Source organism: Myripristis murdjan, chromosome 18 (assembly GCF_902150065.1).
Source record: "Myripristis murdjan chromosome 18, fMyrMur1.1, whole genome shotgun sequence".
NCBI classification, from domain to species: Eukaryota; Metazoa; Chordata; class Actinopteri; order Holocentriformes; family Holocentridae; genus Myripristis; species Myripristis murdjan.
This window is the reverse complement of record NC_043997.1, coordinates 28,402,646-28,417,369: the sequence shown is the minus strand read 5'-3', so window position 1 is coordinate 28,417,369 and position 14,724 is coordinate 28,402,646.

The window sequence follows — 14,724 nt, the reverse complement described above, 5'->3', positions numbered from 1 at the left end:
AGGGTCAAATAATGGATTTTCATGCTGAAAGCTGAGATTTCCAAATTTCACCCAGAATGACACCCCCTCACCAAAAATCAACTCTGGTGAGGATGGTGACTGTCTGTGAGGGAGTTTTGAATTTTGAAAATGGACAAAAACGTCCAGGGGTCACACGAGGGTTAACAAAGGAACTCTCTACAAAAGACCATGCTATACTATAAAACTATGTACCAGATATTTTCACAAGCATCAGTTGTTAGAGGCCCTACAGAGGCACACGTCTGCATTTCCTGGCTGCAAAATCAGCAGTTAAGTCATCATATGACAGTTTCTGAGCCACGTACCCAATGTGTGCTGGCCATAGAGCAGGATCAGCTGGAGGGGGCACACATGTCTCTACAGTGTCACATGCTGATGGACTCCCTCTGCCTTCAGAAGTGGTGGTTGTATGCTGAGCTGTATCTGTACCTGAACTGGTAGTTGATGGTTGTTGGTCAGGCTGGGTGCTGTTGCAGAGTCTACAGACCTGCTGGTTGGTGGTTGATGTTGGTTGCTTGAACTACTGGTGGATGGTTGATCATCTAAATCTTCCTCTTGGCCTTGAGTTCCTCCTTGCACATAACTAAGCATTGATCCTGTAATCAGAAATACAAGACAAAATACAGTGAAATACAGTTTTGAACCATGGTACAAAAAAATATTTCATAATTAATTATAGGATTATGTAGAGAGATAAGATAGGATAAGATAAGATATTCCTTTATTAGTCCCACAGTGGGGATATTTCCAGCATTACAGCAGCAAAGTGGATAGCAAAAATACAAAGCATCAGTAAAAACAGACAATAAATAGCAACAAGCAATATAAACAAGGAATATAGAAAATATAGAAAATATGAACAATTTAAACAACGGAGTAGGCTTCTGTAGGCCTATGTTTAAAACACTGGTACATGAAAAAAATAATTATTTTACCTTTATAGACAAGGATTGACGGGGCACAATATAAAAATTCTGTACATAATTTGAAAACTATGAATATGAAGGGGGGGAAATCTACATAACTTTAAGATTGATTTTTTTCAATCACAGTTTCACCAGCAGATGTCGCTCTTGGCCTATGAACCTCTCGAAAATGTCGGCATAGAACAATTACTAAACTTGATAATCACCGGTCTAATTCGGCGTATCACATCACGTTCAGTTGCAAGGTTTCTTCAAAGTTCAGGTTACCGAGAGCTGTTTTCCATTCATCAACTCATCATTTTGTGAACATATCACCTGCAGTGTTACATTTTCACTATACTGGTTCATAGTACATAACAAACGCCAAATACGGACATCTCAACTCTCCCGGAACGTCCGGGAGTCTCCCATATATTGAGAGCGGCTCCCTGACACCCGCAAGCAAGAGCTCAGAGGAGAGTGACGGCGTGTGTGAGATTGATCATGTAGTGTAGTGTACAAAAGGCAGCGAGCGTGTGTGTGTCTGTGTGTCACTGCAGCGACCGTGTGTAGTGACAACCCCCCACCCGGAGCAGACATGTTGAGATGTCTGCGAATAAACGTCCTGAAATGCAGTATGCTAAGAAAACTTTGCTAATACTTGGCTGACGACTTCTGATGATAAAAGAAATAGCAAGCCCCAAGTTAAGCTTGATCAGAAATAGCATAGCTAGAAAGCTATCTGAGGAAGGATTGCTAGTAATGCACCAATTGCTAACTGAAAATAGCCGAGTGACCATGATGAATTGCATTCAATAATCCAAATCCATATCCATATCCATAACTAAAAAATAACTAGCTAGCCCAGCATCAATTATTTGCAACATAACATTTAAGTCTGAACATGGCTAGTGGGAGCTAACGTTACAAAGTTTGTTGACGGTAGTATTACCTGGCATGAGCAAAGACATGCATACTAGGACTAAATGTTACAAAATTAACAATTGTTATTTAAAACATCGTCTTACCTGCAAGTGACGCGCAGGCATCATCTCGCTGTTTCTTCTTTTTTCTCTTTTCCGCCCCCGACTCTTGATGCCTTTTCGAGGCCATGTCCAAACACAGGTCTGCCAAATTTGAGACTGAAGCATAATGGAGCAGACCACTAGGCGGTGGGGGAGGGGGGCACCAAAGGTAGACTGGAAAGAGGGCCGCATAGGAGATTCATCTTTTTCTCGAGCAAATAGGCCTATGTTATTTTTGTATTACATCTATTGACATGCTTTACAGTGTAAAGCATGTTAATTTAAAATAAAAATGTGTAAAGTTTACACACTTTTATTTTAAATATATCGTTATTATGATTACTATTATGATGATTTTTCACGAGCCTGTTTTTTTTTTTTTTTTTTTTTGGTGCCCCGCCAGGCACTTGGGGCCCTGTCTCGTGCCACCCGCTACCCGCTGCCACTACCCGCAAATTGCGGATTTAGGAACTTCCGCTATCCCTAAACGGTATCTTGCGCCCACTTTTTACTTTTAGTATGTACTGCAGCTGCCCTTACAAAGTATGTAGTTTAGTATGAAATATGCTTGCATATGCATACTATTGGGACACACTACATACATCATCCCTGAAGTCCGGCCCTCTCGCTCACTTCCGCCGCCGTCCGTAGGCAAATTTGAATGTTGTTGTCAAAATGCAGGTGCTGTTTCATACTGCACTGTCCTCTGTCTGATTTCTGATCTTCTGTCTTCCTGTCGCTTCTGCTGTCACTGAGCGAGTTTTGTGAGATATGTGCGTTTTGTTGTCGTCCGTATGTGGGCGTGGCCTGTACACGCAACTCAGTCAGTGCGACGTAACGTCCGCTGCACAAAGGATTGTGGGTCAGAATGGCCAGAGCAGCATGCTGAAATCCATACTGCGAAATCTGACCGGATAGTAGAACATCCTGGTACTCTTGGCATACTGCATCTGACATACTATGTATTGGGACACACTAAATCTTTTTTTTCCCTACTAAATAGTATGATAGTATGAGTATTGGAATGCAGGGTCCGTCATTTGCGCCTGGAGGTGTGTCCGTGGGTGTGGTTCATGCGCTATCCCTAAAATTGCTATCTTGCGCACACACTTTAGGGAAAGTGGATAGCGGGTGGTCCTGACTACGGGTTTAGGGAGTCTGGCGCAAGATAGGGCCGTTAGGACCCTATCTTGTGCCACCCGCTACCCGCTGCCACTACCCGCAAATTGTGGATTTAGGAACTTCCGCTATCCCTAAATGGTATCTTGCGCCCACGCTACCCGCTATCCATTATGCAGACTCCGTTATTTGCGCCTGGAGGTGTGTCTGTGGACGTGTTTCATGCACTATCCCTAAAGTTGCTATCTTGCGACCACCCGCTATCCGCTTTCCCTAAAGTTTGGGCTGTTACGAGAGTGCGCCCAGGCGGCTTCAATGCACACCCCGATGGAGCCACACCACGCACACGGTCGGACTGATACCGGGACGCCGCCGGAATGGACTGAGTATATTATCCATATAGACTGTTTAGAGGAAAGATTGTTTTAACTTGGACACTTACGCCAGCACGATTTATTGTTTTATCATAAGCCAGCAGCTGTGCTATATTTTTATTTTTAATATTTTATTTTAAATTAAATTAGTTTACACATAGTTCCACCTCTGCCTCATGTGTGTTTGTGGTGTGACCCGGGGATTTTACTCAATCAGTACAACCTTGTGACACGTCCACTTGGACACATGTGGCTCCACCTCCCGAATTAACTCGCCGATAATATAATATATAATATGTATATATATAAAGCCAACTTGCTTTAGCCTCAGTAGAACCCCTGAGAAAATCTACCTCCCTCTCTCCATCACGGGTTTAGGATTTAGGATTTAGGACAGCGCAGCCTGCCCTTAAAGGCAATGGCACCTGGCACACTGATTGGTTTAACTGGCGTAATGCCCAAAACACACCTATGCATAATATAGCGGGTAGTGCAGGTGTTTTACGGATGGCGGGAGGTGCACAAGATAGCAACTTTTACAGGGGAACGCCTCTTCCTAAATCCTAAATCCGCAAATAACGCTACCCGCTGCCACTACCCGCTACCCGCAAATTGCGGATTTAGGAACTTCCGCTATCCCTAAACGGTATCTTGCGCCCACGCTACCCTAGGGTGGCCATTTCCACAACACCAAAAAGGAGGACACTTTGGGGGGTGGCGATGCGGGCCCGGGATGGGGGTGGGGGGTGGGGTGTGTGTGTGTGTGTGTGTGTGTGTGTGTGTGTGTGTGTGTGTGTGTGGGGGGGGGGGGGGGGGGGGGGGGGGGTAGTAGAGTCAGGTCCACCAGTGTTAATTTCATCAGCTATTTTCAATTTAGTTTAGTCTAGTGTCAAATGCCCTTTTTACTTTTAGTCATATTTAGTCAACTCGAATTCTTTTTTGTTTAGTCACATTTTAGTTGACGAAAAGTCTTGGCATTTTAGTCTAGTTTTAATCGAAGAAAATCCAAAGTATTTTAGTCTAGTTTTAGTCAATAGTTTTAGTCAATATTCTTTTTTAGTCTTTGACCTGCATCATGTTGGCTTTTTTTTTTAATTTGACAATATTTTAAATGATTATTTTAAAAATGTAAATTACTTATCAAACAGACCTAACAATTCAGCTACCAATGAATGAGCAGTAGTATGCGTGTGATAACATAGATTGAAAAATAAGCCGAAGTGATACCTCTTCTCTGAATAGACAAGCTAAGCCAGTGTGCTGCTAACAACAGGCTTTTTTAACAACACGCATTTTGATGCCCTGGTCATGGTCGCGCAACTGCCCGGTAACTTTACAGGAACCTTCCTCCTACTCGGCCCTCTCAGTGGAGACACGGCAGTTAAGAGGGACGAGCGAGAGGACGTTCCTGTAGAAGCCCCTGCTCCCCAAATACTACCAGGAACATTCTGGTGGAAACGGGCCTTAAACTAAGCAACTAAGTTAAAATGTCTGCACCACAAGTACTAGTGGAATTTCTTTACACTGTATATCAGTCCAAGAACTTCTTTCTCTCTTTGAGAGTATTTTTTTTCTGTTGGGGACAATGTTCAGGAGGTAAAAGCAATACGTCGCTTCTCCCCATTTGGCATGGCATGTAGGATAACTACTCCATATGCCATATGCGGAGGCATTACATCCATAAGTCTGTGGTGTCCAGTCTTATGCTCAGTTCTTCGCAAACACACAGATTTTCGCTCAGATCTTGTTGCAAAGACCATTTCCCCCAAATGCTCTCATGTGCCTCTCATGAAGCATGCATCCACAACCATGTGTGTTTTTCCAAATGAGCAGCTTCATGTTTCATAGCCACACATGACAGGATGTTGCAGAAGTGGCCTTTGGATTATGCAGCATGACAAGTGTGACCTTTTTAAACTAAACATTTGCTAGCATTTTACTGTTGTGAAATCATAAAACAAAAGACCCATTTTTACCATTGGATCAGAGATAGCTAGCAGTATTGAAATATTGTAAGATAGATGTAGCCAGAGGGTCTATTGTGAAATAGAAGGAAGACTTGTGGCTTTGTTGAAGATCCCATTGATGGACGTTTATATAAACATGCAACCAGGCAATGTGCAAAAACAAGAAAACTAAGAAAAAAAACTATTAACATAAGTAACTGAGGATAAATCAACTCACAACCACACAAAGTCAAAATAATGGCACAAGCCCTGGCCTCACCTATATGTCACCTCTCTTTGGCGTCTCTCAGTGGACTAAATTTATAGTGACGTAGGCCTACCACTCATTAAACTGTACTAGGCCCGAACCATCTTCACTACAGGGATGGGCATTTGAAACATCTCAAACACAGCAATGAAAAAACACACATCATCATTATTAACAAAAACTCTTAACAGGCCGAGAATAACGGGTGGCCTCCCTCCCACACAATGATTTCCTGCAACTGGTAATAAACAATCAGAAGACAACGGAAATTTATATAATGTTGTGTACCGAAAATGTGTGTGTGTAACGAAAATAGCAATAAAATTACCTGATACAACAACGTTTGGCTATCATTAGTGTTTAAACCTTAAATTAAGAGTGATGGAAATCTTATCTTAAATATAACGCTAAATGAAAACAGAGCCAGGATAGTAATGTGTGTTGGATCTAATGATTGGAATTTATGGTTAACATAACATGTAATGAAACTAAACAAACAAAGGTGTGATAATGAAATGGGTAAATGAACAGGTACATAAGTGACAAATGTTGTTGTTAAGCCCACTTTGTCACAAACATCAATTTACCAATACCAATTTACCAATGCTTCTGTGTAAAATTTTCTCTATCAGGAATTGGAGGCAACACAGCTGAGTACTTGATGAAAAAATTCTGCATTATAGTTTTCCTTTAAGATTTTTTTGTTGTTGTTGTTCTCTTTATTATGACAGGACAGTGCACATTAATGAACATGAGATTACATACAGAGAGATCTATATAGAAAAACATGTAAATATGGTAGAGTTAGCTTAAAGCTACTTTCCATCCATAGTCCCCAGAAAATAAATAACGATAAAATACAGAGCATTCAGTCGTCACATTCAATCATCACATAAGATACAGTAACGTGTCATCGCGTAGGGTACCACACATTAAGGTAATCTCATAACAAACACAGACAAAATGAAACATGTAATGTATCATCACAGAGAATACCACACATTACAATAATCTCATTACAGACACTACAGACAGGATAAACAAGCAACATGTCAACGCGCAGATACCACACATCACATACATGAAACCCATACAAGGACAGGGTTACTCTACTCTCAGAGTGCTAGAACTTCCTAAGTAAGGTGCATAGTCCTATGTGCAAAAAACAAAAAAATGTGAAGTCTAATGGTCGCAGTATTGATTACTTTTGAGCCAGGTTTTAAGTTTGCTTTTAAATGCAGCGAACGATGGGCTTTCCCTAATAGCCAATGGCACTGTGTTCCAGCTGGCACATCCCTTGACAGACCAGGTGTTAAGCGCAACAGATGTTTTCCTAGGTTGGACATCACAGTCGCCCCTAGCGGCTGCTCTGGTGCTCAGTTGGCTGTTCCTCCTTCTAATAAACTCCCCTAAGGGAGGCGGAGCAAGTCCATGTAAACATTTATAGATCAAACAAGTGCTTTTGAATATTCTGAAGTTGTAAAAGCTGAGGATATGGTATTTCTCTAAAATAGCACAATGATGATATGACTGTGGTTTTTTATCAAAAACCTTGATGGCTTTTTTATAGAGCTGTTCTAAGGGTTTGAGTACAGTGATACCACTGAACGACCAAACAATAGAGCAATAATCTATGTGGGAGAGAATCATACAGTGTAGGTAGGATTTAGCCGCCTCGGTTGTAATGAAGGGCCTGATTTGTTTCAGGTTCTGAATGCTGAACTTGACTGTATTGGACACCTTTTTGATGTGTTTTTTAAAATGTGAGATTGGAGTCCAGTACAACCCCAAGATAGTTGAAATGAGGTACCAGCTCCAATTCTTCGCCCTCCAAGAAAACACAAGATCTGTTCAACTTGGTTGGTTGCTTGGTGAACATCATGCAAACTGTTTTCTTTGTATTGAGCATGAGACATGAGTCTAGTAACCAGACTCTGGCCAGTGTACCAGTGAGCTTAGATGCTATCATCATGGTATCCTTACCATGTGTGATGATAGCAGCATCATCAGCATACATCAGTACAGTGAAGTCAGGGCAAACATCTGGAAGATCGTTAATATACAGAGAAAATAGTAGAGGCCCTAAAATGGAGCCCTGAGGGACACCAACATGGCTGCTAAGGTAGGCATCGCCTACAGTAACAAACTGTATCCTAAGATGAAGTACTGTTGATGCATTAAAGGCCCCATGGCATTAAAAATGCAATTTTCGGATGATGATAGCCCTGCCGTGGCAAACATGTCTGTAATTTTTTGTAACATTTGGCAGCATTTGCTTGAAGAGGAAGTTTCTTTTTTTCTCGCAGTTTCTCTGCGCTGCCTTTGCGTTTTCTCTCCATCTCAGTAGATCCTATGAGATAACGTTCGAACCACGTTGCATTGCACACCGGCGCACCGAGCCAAAGGCTTGTGGCATGATTGGTCCAGCCCCGTGTCAGTGAAGAAAAATAACCAATGGGCCGCAGAGCAGCGTGTCTCAAGGGCCGGCCCGGTGGTTAGTAAACAAACTCTTGCAATGACTTTATTTGCCGAAATCATTATGCAAGAAGGACCAAACTACGCAAAAGGGGTTGTTTAGCAATGTGATTGGGCCAGCCCAGTGTCAATTTGGCTGCTGATCTACTGGCTGTATGGGCCAGTCAGCTATTTAAATAATAATAAAAAAAAACATAAGACTGCCATGGCAGTAGCCATGACAATCATACATAAGATGATAATTCGTGTTTACCGGTGAGCACCACTGAGCTCCGTTGAGCAACATATGTTTCAGTTACTTGCTTGTGATTGGCCCGACCATATGTCACTCAGAAAACAGTCAGCCAATCAGTGGAGAGGGGCTGACTCTCTCCTCTGATTGGCTAAATGAACCGTGCTGCCAGAGCTCTGGGAGAAACGCAAGAGAGAGGAGCTGTGAAACCACAGGTACTCAAAACCACAAATACATCTTGCTAGGGAAATCAACAGTTAAAATTAAACCCTGGAAAAGTATACAGCATGGGGCCTTTAACGTATGACTTTCTCCATGCAATGCGAAAACCATGAGAGATTTTCCTATCTTAAGAAACAGAGTAAATGTAATCCATTACTTCCAGCACTGTGACACACCTAGTGTGGGAGGGGGATACAGCTTCAAATTAAAAACACTGTTGTCCCAGAGGGATGTTCAGCTCGCAGCCAGCATGAGCTGAAACAGGATCATGTGTGTGATTGTGTGTGTTTGCGGGGTCCAAGTTATTACAGTATCTCAATCTCTGTTAGGTTTAATCTCATTTTATGGGGCCAAAGTCTGATGTCAGTGTTGACTTTCACACAACTGAGCCAAGCCAACAGCTATGTGATATGAGATTTCACCATTGCGATCACACACACACACACACACACACACACACACACACACACACACACACACACACACACACACACACACACACATTGCAGTTGTAGTGTGCAAAATGAATTGTGACATAGGATAACATTACACTTCATTGTCCATTCACACAGAAATTTGTCTTGCATCACATACTCCAACAATCATCAGAGTAGAATATCAACATAAAATATGTAAACACACACACACACACAATGAAAGGGCCTGCAGTGAAGACTTAGTGAAGGTTATAGCACACAGGTTTACACATTGTTTCAACATGCATTCATGCTCCATCATCCAACATTTCATTTGATAAGGGTGTGATAGCGCCACAAGTAATCCCCCCACTGGATTTCTGCACTACAATTAAATCTTTAGACACATATTTTCTCTGAAACTTCCCCTTGAAGTAGCTTCAAAGTTAGAATTCTGTCCCCCATACTGTAGGACAGTGTTATATCCACTTTGTGTGTCTGCTGGTTATAACACTTCACTGAAGCTACATGAAACTTCTATTGAGTAAAATTTTAAAATATATGAAAGAAAATGCCATTGTCATATATGTAGATGTCTTATGCCCTGCTGATTTACAGGGAAATGTACACAAAATTATGCATATTTGGTATCTCCGGAAACCTTGGCATCTCCACTGCAAATTCAAACAAAGCACTTTGGGTTTGAACAAAGCTCAGCCATACAGCAAGCATTTGAAATGCTGAACCTATCTATATCTATATCTGTATCTATATGTATATCTATATCTATATCTACAGTTTGTATTTGGACAGTGACACAATATTCATAATTTTGTCCTTGTACACCACCACAGTGGATTTGAAATGGAGTAATCAAGTTTTCGATTGAAGTGCAGATTTTCAGCTTTAATTGAAGGGGTTGAAAAAAAAAAACTGTTTAGGAATTACAGACAGTTTTATACACTGTCACCCCATTTTCAGAGGCTCAAAAGTAATTGGACAAACTATACAAAAACATATATAGCTATAATTATAAGGATTATATTCTAAATCTGGAAAATCCTTTGCAGTCTCAAATCGCGCACTTCTGCACTTACACTTAGTATTTTGAGTGCATAAGTGCGTTCACACTGAAAATACTAACAAAATGCAGTGCACTGCAAATACCCGGATGTACACTCAGAACAGTCAAAAAGTTGAGTGTGGAACGATGGACACTTCTCACCCAAACGGCACCACTGACCGGAAGTAGCTACCTAAAAAAGCTGAGTTTACTTTTCGTTTTACGACTGTTAATATGTCACTTTATTAAGTTTTAATTTTTTTTCAGGCGAGAAAGTAACTACGTAGATTCCAAATATGTGGTCAGTTTGTCCAATTTTGAAAATTGCTTCGACGTTTTTGGATAACTCTCAAGCTAGCGATTGTGCAAAGTACAGTCACTTCCGGTTGTTTACAAAAATAAAACTCTAATACCTTAGAAGCAGTGGTGATGCTTTTATTTTGAAGATAGGATGTGTATACGTCTACTTCTGGATAACTTTACCACCGAAAACTAAAGCCGGTCTGACAGGTGAGCGGCCGGTGCCACGGTCGGCTCACCTGATGCCGACTGTGGCGATCGTCATTTCCGGTAAGTTCATAACGAGAAGTGCGCCAATTGAGACACCCTTCACTGTCAAAATTCATACTTGCCAAGATTGGGTTGTGAAAAATAGGGAGATTTTTTTTTTTTTTTTGAATGTGCTTGCCACCCTTGTGACCGCGTGGACATGTGGTAACTCAGCAGCCCTATGCTGTTTGTAGATTGTGTAGTGTTGTCCTCTTGTCCAGGTGGGAGTTGAACCCTGGTCTCCTGCATGGCAGGCAGAGACACTATCCACTGCGCCACTGGGGCTTGTGTGGGCAGAGCCAGAAATGAGGCTCTATAAAGCACACACCATGAGTGACAGTGGTTCTTGGGAAAGAGTTACCTGAAAGTAGTGGTCAAACAAATGCTTTTATTTCAATGACAGTAGGTCCAAGTGGAAAATATAAGATATCATGAGAAAGGTAAGGCTTTGGGCTTTCAAACTGTGTCAAATTATTTTCAAACTCCCAAAAATCACTGAGATTCGGCGCGTTGAAAAAGTGTGTGTTTCTCCCTCTCTCCCCAGCTTGTGGGTTCCAGATATAATGGGAGTCTATGGGGGAGAGAGCTGGCACTCCTGCCTCGTTAAGTGTCAGCGTTTAAAATGTTGAAGCTACTTTGCTTTTGTATTTACATTTTTCAAAGCAGAACTAGTTTTCCTACTACTTTATCCTGAATTTATGCATGTGGAGTGAAAACTGTCTCTCTTTCTCTATCCATCTCGTCTGTCTGAACGCTGAACTGAGCGGAAGACAGAAACCCCGCTGGCAGTATCAATGCTACTTAGCAAGTGACTGAGTCACATCACCGGCCGCAGGCAGGCCAGGGTCAGCAGATACTGCGACAAATACCCCCCACAATCTGACTTGTTTCCTTCACTGTAAAATCGGGAGATTATCAGGAGAAATTACTGACTGGGAGCATTGCGCGAGATAGGGTTAAAAATCGTGAGTCTCCCGCGTGAATTGGGAGGGTAGGTGTATGATCCAAATATACAATGCATGTATGTATACATAATTGCATCATATATGTGCAAAACAAATACATCTGCCACATATTCACACTTAAAGTCCTTAATATATGTGGAAAATAAATAATGCAATCCAGTATATGCACATATATGTTACCTTATGTCAGAGACCAAATATTTACGCCACATATTTGCACACATATCCTGAAATATATGTCCAAATATGTGAACTTATATGTCCCATTATTTAAAATATATGTTCATATATGGCCATATATCAGATTTGCGTATGGGCTGTACCAACGAGTCTGGAAAATCGTCCTGGAACCAGGACTCTGTGTAAACCATGAGACATGACTCACGGTATTCATGGCAGACTCTTGCATGTAGGCGTAGTTCTTCCATCTTATTCCGTAGGGAACGAGCATTGCTGAAAAGTATCGATGGTAACGGTGGTTTGTTGTGCCTCCGTCGGAGACGGTGTTGAATGCCGCCCCTCTTCCCTCGTTTGCGTGGCCATCTATCTCCTCTCTGTTGAAGCAGCTCTTCCGGAACGTGATCCAGCAGGCTCAGTTCTAGTGTGGCTTTTCTCCTCCAGGACAACAGCCATTCCCTGCCATAGACCCGCAGCGTTTGCTCGCTCCCCCCTGGAAGTACGGCGTATGTATTGTATTGTGTGCCGGTACAGATGCTAGCTGTTATTAGCATTAACACCATCAGCACTCCAGCCATCTTCTTCCCCATTGTGTAATTGTCCTTACGGGCCCGCTGACTTACCAGCACCCCAACAAACTTCAGTGCACTTAAACAAAACTTCACATAACCGTGCAATCTTAAAGCCACCACAGACAACACTTAGCAAACAAACAAACACTGTACTCCCATGCCCGGGTCGCAGCCGTGCCACGCCACCGGAAGCTATTTAATATGCACACAACAAACAGAAAAGTAATCCAGATATAGAAACATAGTTTTGTCTTTGTAGTGGGACCACTGCCACTGGGAGGAGGCAGCTAGTTTCTCATTGTCAGGACAGACGGAGCAGGTTGCAAACCTTAGGCAAGAGGTCATCTGTCATTGTGGATCTGTACTTCAGCTTGAGAGAAAGCAGACTTGCATAAATAGGCTGATACAAAAGTGCTGTCAAGTTTAAGGCATATCTTTTGAGGTTGGGATATTTTTTCGTCCAGCAGTATGTTCCAGAAATCTCCTTTTATGCCTGGTATTGCCCTGGATTTGATGTCATTGTCATTTTGAAGTGTCAGAATCTTATTCTCACAGCCGAGTTATCCAGGTGGAACAGTAATACTCTTTGTCTCAAAAAACATTCTGACAGAAACTCATAACTGTGCCACATCCACCATACCTAGTGAAAGTTAGGCTTTTTTTGCCAATCTGCGAAAAAAATTTCTTACTTGGAGAGCCAATCAAAGTTGGGGTGCCCAGAGGGCCTGGGCGAAAACATAGTGAAAACATACATATATATATATATATATATATATATATATATATATATATATATATATATATATTTTTTTTTTTTTTTTTTTTTTTTTTAACAATATTAGCTTTTGAGATGTCTAACAAGGGGTTTTTAGGGGTGCTGAATCTATTCCTCACAATTACCAGTTTAAAATTTAACAAATCTCATCCAACTCCCCTGCATCTTGCTCACATGTTCTGGCAAGAGTTACCATGACATTCCCACAAGCAGAAATACACTTGACTCCTTGCTTTTTACAGCACCACCTGAGAGTGTCACAGTCCCGTGTACAGTTGCAGCTGACAAACTTCAGAAGGGAGTCTGGTGCAATGGGATCTGTTGAAGGGACTGGTGCATAACCTTGTTCTCCTAGTTTCCACCCATACTCCAGGACATCCAGTGATGGACTTTGTAGCAGTAGCCAGTCTCTGGTCTGGAGATATACCTGCACAGAGTGCTGTGCTGCAGCTCCTGTAGTCGGAAGCAGTTTCTCAAGCTTGATGTTCCCAGATGCGCCCCGCTTGCTGAAGATATCAAATCTCAAGTCTTCCAGATCTTCAGGTGGATTTCTGGAGAATATGAGCTTGAACAGTTCACAGCCAGCTTTGATGATGTCAATTTTCTTGGCTCTGATGTCTATAAACACATCCATAGCCCTCTATGCTTTGTCAGTCTTGCAGAGCTTGGTGAGCAAAGTTGGTTTGCTAAACCCAGAAATTGCTGATATTGTATCGCAACCAGAGAAGCTGTGTAGGGAGATCAGATATTTACGGTATTTCTCCAGGAGGACGTCCTGACATCGTAAGATGTGTTTTTAGCTGTTGTGAGGAAGACCGGTTGGTTTGCTCTATGATGGACCAGCATAATCGTGATGTCTGTGTCCTCGGCCCTCACCTCAACAGAGGACTCAATTGCCTCATTTAGTGTTGCACACACGATAGAAGTGTCAGCATCATCAGAGCATTGTTCTACACTGATCCCACTTCTTTGGGATGTCTCAGCAAGGAGCAGAATGAGTTGGGCCTTGTTGTGCTTGTTGTCAACACATCCATCAAAGACCACAGTAATCCGGAGGTGCTGGCTACCCATGGACATCACAAACCGGAGGTAGCTCTCGGCAATGTCCTTCCACGTGAGGTTAGCCTCCCATCTGACACTGTGCAGGAGCCAACCGCCATCAATCACCAGGCTTATGCAGGGAGGTTTTTGGACAGGCTCCACAAATGCCTTCAGGAACCTTGCTAGGGCAGCCTTGTATGGCTTTTGCAACTTCTGATTTTTGTCAAATAGAGCAGGGGTTCTCAAACTTGTTTGGCCCAGGGACCCCCTGGAGAGGTCAAAATTTTCCGGGGACCCCCTGACACTCGCAACACCGATAAGCATAATACTTATAACCACATTTGTACTCTTAGCTAGTTGATTAGCAGCATTAGCACATAGCCTCATCCAAGGGCATAGGTTTGATTTTGACATTGGTGGGGACATAAAAGTGCTCCAAGGCGGCGCCCCTGAAAGTTGATGTTTTTTGCATTTATGACTGCAATTTCACGTCATGTAGAGCTGATCAAATAAACAAGCAAACAATCATTATCAGAAAAAATAAAAACTAGTAGGGATTTACATTAATGTTTATACTGT